The 6,117-nt window shown below is 47.4% G+C and overlaps 1 protein-coding gene across 8 annotated transcripts in view; it reads right to left on the bottom strand.

Annotated features, from left to right (window-relative positions):
- Positions 1 to 6,117, bottom strand: part of bahcc1a (BAH domain and coiled-coil containing 1a) — a 64,830-nt gene that overhangs the window by 39,851 nt on the left and 18,862 nt on the right. The gene's annotated exons all lie outside the window — the stretch shown is intronic.

Below are 6,117 nucleotides of genomic sequence, written 5' to 3' on the forward strand. Positions count from 1 at the left end.
AGAGAGAGAGAGAGAGAGAGAGAGAGAGAGAGAGCAGGCGATCAAGTCCTGGAGCTGGGCCCAGTGCAGAGGTGGGGGAAAGTGCCAGTAGCGCACGCCTCCGACACTCCACACTGCGTGCCTGTGGAGTGAGTTTAGTGGATGTGGTCAGTGCGGGGGTGGGAGAAGTGGAAAAGGAGCAGAAGAAGCAGTTGGAAGGATAGATAGGAGTAAGAGAGTAAGAATGTATGACAGGGCAACATCCAGAGGGTGGTAAGGGGCGAGAGTTTAGACTAGAAGTGTAGATAAGGGTGCGAGCAACTGTGAGAAACTTTCAGAGTGAAAGAGAAGCAGAGAGTGTGTGGGAGTGTGTGTTGCTGAGCATATGTGAGCCTCTGTGTGTGTGATTGTGTGTGCGTATGGTGGTCGTCTCGCTGAAAGTTGACAGCCTGTGTTTGCAGAGTGGCTTCGTGGTCAGCCACTTGCTTGCGATTGAAGTGATGGCGGGGTAAAATGGAATTTTCTTTCAGTACTATGCAAATACAATTGGCTCGGGGAGGTCAGCCAAAGCCTCCCGCCCACTTCACCCAGCTGTTTATACAATATACAAGTTGACATGATAGGATAAGAGATTCTAATCCTAAACAAATTAGACCGACTGGCTCGTCCTGGCTTGGCAGGGAGCCTGAAAACCACACTGAATCCACACAGTCCGTGATGCTACAGAGAAAACAGGAGAACGCATCTCTGAGGAATATTTAGTTCTAGTAGGAGTTGAGCAATGTCAAAAAACATGTACACATCCCACCAATATATGTTTCTCTCCATATATTCCATTTCTCACCCTCCTTCACTATTTGTACAGGAGTCTGCAAAAAACAGGTGGTATCACATGTGTGCAACTACCTTCAGCCCCTCAAGAGGTAGTCCACCTCCATTTCACTGCAACTAATAAATCATAAAGCATCCTTTTCAGAGAGGGAAATCATTGTCAAAAAGGGGCTCTACCTGTAATCTAATCACTCCTTTGCCACCAATGGTGCAGCGGGGGCAGGGCAGACAGAAAGAGACAGCAATGTCTGGAAGAGTTCCTGCCTAAGGTGTTTTATGGGCACAGTAAATAAAGAGCTGGACACAAGGCACCGGTGGAACTATTTGCAGAGCAGCAGACCAGGAAGTGTGTCGTTTAAGAGACAATAAGAGCTGATTCTCAAAGTAAGAGGTGGCTGAGGGTTGAAGGCTACTGCGGAAGAAGAATCTGGGGTATGGGTAAGAGGGTTAACGGTATAGCAAATGGCAAGCCATGTTGCTCAGGTTTAATGCCACTGATAGTCTCAAAAAGGAGACTGGACAGGGAGTAGCTGGTACATGAATGCTGAGACCAAAGGCTAAGGTAAAGGTAGGGTTTGTTGGGTTTGGGCTCGTAACTTGGACCTCTGTTTAGGTGTGCTCGCTGTGATCCGTGTGGAAGTAGCGCAGTAGTGTACTGAGTCACTGGCCTCATCTGTGCAGAACAAGCAGACATTCCAGGCTGGGACACAAGAGGTGGGAGGACAGATTGGAAACAGCAACAGGACCAGGCTAGGACAAATCAGCTCGAGGCCCATTACCTTCCTTTAACACCCACCCACACATGCACACTGACATTCCCTACTCCCACAACACAGATTTAATAGCAAACACAAGAAACGCTATGTCACAACACAAAAACACCAAACTCTTTCATTTTCTCTCATTCTATCCTTTCACTGAGAACTTAAATGTCCATGATGTAAGAGGAAGTGCATATTACACCAGGCCAAAATTCTCTCCAAGAACCACCTTGTTACTTCAATCAGCATTTTATTTTATTAAATCCCCCTCCACGCTACATGATAAAGCAATTGTTTTTTGTGTCTTGGTTACAGATGAAATGCAAGTGTTTCTTATGGAATGGCCAATAATGGTCTGACATTTTGCTGGGCGCTCGCAGAGCCAGAAGCACTTTGTTCTTTGTATACAGGGCAGCTACACACTTCTCAAGGAGAACCATTTGTTATCCGCCCAAACTTTGGTGAGTGTGCTTGTTAACTGACCCATTGTTACAGGAGGGCATTTCAGGGCTGTTTGCTGCATTCCTGCTCTTTATTCCTGAGGCATGGAATTGTGATTACCATGGTAGGGCTCATCCATCTCATTCTCTCATCCACAGACGCACGCTAAACATCCGCATTTGTTTTTTGGTTTCTCTCTTTCTTTTCCCCTCTCTAGTTGTCTCTGTCTTCCTCTCTCATGACACACACAGACACACACACACACACAGACACACACACACACACACACACACACAACACACACACACACACACACACCCACACACACACACACACACACACACACACACACACACACACACCACACACACACACACACACACAACACACAGCAAACACACAGCAAAACACACCCAAGCACAAAAGAGCCGCCACAGCTGGTCAGGCCATCTCTCTAACAATCCAATCTGTTTTCTTTCCATGATATTTCCATTGGCACAGGGAGGAGAAAATCAGATTTACTCCCCCCACAGGGCCCATGCAGTTGCACTGATATGGAAATGATTTCAGTGGCTGCTTGAGCCCATAAACATTATTTTGGTCTCCCCTGTTAATGACACATTTCTTCCCACGATTGTGGATCTCACAGAGGAAGAGATGAGTGTGTGGGAGTGGGGTGAAGAAGGAGGGAGGAAGAGGAAGGCGGGAGGAATCCTCCAGGGCCTCACATACAACAGGGGAGTCCTTCACCCTCAAACGGCATCCTGACATCCAAGACTTCTTTCACCTCTCACAACACACAAACACACCACACACACACACACACACACACACACACACACACACACACACACACACAAATCAACCATGCAGGACCTTATATGTCACAGCCTTCAAATGAAGCCCAAAAAATCAGAACACAAAGATATCCCAGCTAGAAAACAAGCAGAGTCAAAGAGGGATTTCTCACCTCTCTCTCTCTCTCTCTAGCTGTCAGACTGATTCAAAACACACTACATTTGGCTCCGGGGCTCAAAGCAACCCCACTACAATTGTGTCATACAGCCCACATATCTTTTATTGCTGGTAGCAGCCAATATAGCACCCCTCCTCCTCCTCCTCTTGAACACAGGGATAAAATTTGTACTGTAAGTGACAAACACTTTCTGCCGGAGGCATTATTGTCAACGAGAGGAGCTCGCTATAGCCTCAAGTCCTAAATACAGCTCATTTAATATGATGGTGTTAAAAAGAGACTCCAACAGGCCAATAGCGAGGCACTAAACCTCCCATTTGGCATCCATTAAAACCAATCTGTAAAACCAAATACGAGGGCGGCAAACAGGAGATGGCTATGTTAGATGACTAAAAACTGTCTTCCACTTTAGAAAGTTCTCTCACAGGTCTCTCAATCGCCACATCCCAAAATGGGATTTTCATGGTTCTCCTGTTTCACGGGAAACATCTCATGGAATGCTCTGGATCTGGTTTGTTTTACAGCTGATGACTGATCTGTCTAAATCCATGGGTTTTATGTTCTGGCCAAGGGGATGGATGGGTGACTAACGGCGGCTTGCATGCCATGTTTCAGCCGACGCAGCCAAAGATCAGCCAACCAGGTCAGGGACACAGACATGCCTGGTAGTGGGGAAAAAGGCAGACTAAAACAAGTGCTCAGCACTATTCTCTCTAATTAGTCCCCTGTTAACTTTTGAACATAATTGGTTAATTGAGATGTGGTTAGACTGGGCAGGTTTCCCCTCCCTCAGGGTGACCATACGGCTCCAGTGTTTCAGCCCGGCACTGCCTGGCACAGGAGGTGGCTGCCTCTCTATCTTTCCCTTTTTTCTTTTTCTTTTCTAGCATCCCACTGCTCCAGTGACGAGGAGTAATGATGCCGCACAGGAGGCAGTGAAAAATGTGTTTTGCAAGTGTGTTTTAGCAGAGATTGTACCCATGCACTGCACATATGCTTGTGCCACATCAAAGCAGCTCTTTGACTACTCAGTCCTGGGTGGTCTAAACCTCTCTTCTCAACCAGCAGTGCTAGATAGATAGGCTTAGGAAAAAAGGAGTGTGGATGTGGGTGGATGTTACCTCACCACAGGCTAGTGTGTTCTGTCGAACTCAGAAGTCAGTTTGCTTTGGCGGAGACATGAGCAGCGTAAAGATAGGGAATAAAAGTGTGGTGCAGTACATACACAGATAAACACACACACAACCCCATAGGCGTCCCGTTGCTCGAGTCTCCCCATCTCCTCTGGTTGATGTATAATGACACCCACAACACCACATAAATCTGCAGGCAGCTCGACTCATTGGGGCATATTTGGCCTGTTGTCTTCCCTTTTTCACTTTCATCCCCTCTTCTCCCTTTGCTCCTTCGAGCCCCATCACTCATTCCCCTTCTCGGTTTTCCCTTTCTGTCCTCACACCCTCTCCATCATCTTTCCATCACTCTACCTCCTTCCCTCTGCTGCTCAACTCCATATTTCTGTCCTCCCTCATCACCTTGCTCTATTCCCTCAGTTGGCGTCATCCGCATGCTTCAAAATGGAAACACTTTCTCTTGATTTTTTTGAGTTTTTAAAAACTGCTTTTCCTCCCACTCCATCCCACTTGCTCTCCGTTTCTCTGCTCTTGATCATCCTCAGTCTTCCTGAGGCCTGGGAGGGTAATGAACGTCTTGTTTTATGGGGAGTCACAGGTTCACCCCTCCCTCTGTCAGAACCGCCCATAAATTAAATCAGCATTCAACTGCCAACCAGGGCTCGCTGGAATGTCCCGTTCACTCTTGTCCTCCCAACCTCTCTCCCACCCTCTTCCATCTGTGGCCCGGTGCCTCCTTTAAGTCGTGGAGAGCAGCACAAGGGGTATGATTGAAGGGAATGCTTTGTTGCCATTTTCTGAGTTCTCTTGGTTTGGCCTATAATATGATAATGTTCAGAAGTGTGTGAGAGAAACAGAAGGCAGCTCCCTGCTCTGGCTTCTCTCCTTCTGATGTAGCCTGTCAGAGTCGCAGAGACAGAACAGTGCCGATAACGCAGCTGAGAGCCGCCGCACCAGCCAGCCAGCCAGCCCAAGGTCTTTCTGCAGCCCTGAATATAATTTGCTGCTGGTCCACAAGGGGAACAAAAGAGAAATGTTTAATTCTTGTAGCGTTGGCCAAGACAAATGCAAGCATTTTTGTTCTGATAACCTACAGACAAGGGGAGGGAAGGCACCTGGGTAGCCAAGGCCAAACAGTTTACAGTATATCCTTGTAAAGAACACACTGTATAATATGCATGCTTCTCCTTGACTTCTTTTGTTGCAAAGCTTCTTTGCCAGAAGGACAATACTCCATTTGGCCCATGCAGATAACCACCTTCTTTCCCACTGTAGCAGCCTACACTTTCAAGTGCGTACAAGGTCAGCCAAATCACACAGTAAATTCTTTTATGAAATGCATCTGACAAACTAGGCTTTAAAGTTGAGTTATGTCTCCCGACTGCTAACACTGGTCATCCATGATATGCTGCTGCCGGGGCCTGCTTAACATCTGCAGCAACACACTTGAGCAGAGATGGGTAAAATTAGGAGCATTTCCTGCAATCTGTACAGATGCACAGAGGAGAGAAGGTCATCCTCACCCGAACACGAGCAGATGAAGTGTAACATAGAGCAGGGTAGCCATAAAAAGCATCTCCTCTCCCTTCTCCAGCTAGTTAGCTTGATGTAGGCTTTAACGGCTAGGAGTAGGAAAGGCACCATCCAAGGTCAAAGCAGGGAGACCGAGGGGAGGGATATCATCTTGATCAACTGCTCATAGCTTGTCTGTCTGGTTGGTTGGCTGCACAGCTACCATTGCAATCGTCTATCTCCTTTGCGGTGATCACATCTAGTCTGCTGGACAGGTGGGCGGGTCAGACAGTCACATGTCACTCCCCCCTCACTCTGCATTGGTCTGCAGGTCGCATACAGAAACATGCAGAGAGGAGGAGGGAGGCCTTGTGGGTTTACAGGCAAGTATCTGATCGAAGTTAACAGATGTGCTGCAGCTGGTCGTTTTGTTTGCCATAGCAGATCCTCATACTGTACACACACACACACACACACACACACA

Source organism: Etheostoma spectabile, chromosome 15, assembly GCF_008692095.1.
Source record: "Etheostoma spectabile isolate EspeVRDwgs_2016 chromosome 15, UIUC_Espe_1.0, whole genome shotgun sequence".
In the NCBI taxonomy this organism is placed as follows: Eukaryota; Metazoa; Chordata; class Actinopteri; order Perciformes; family Percidae; genus Etheostoma; species Etheostoma spectabile.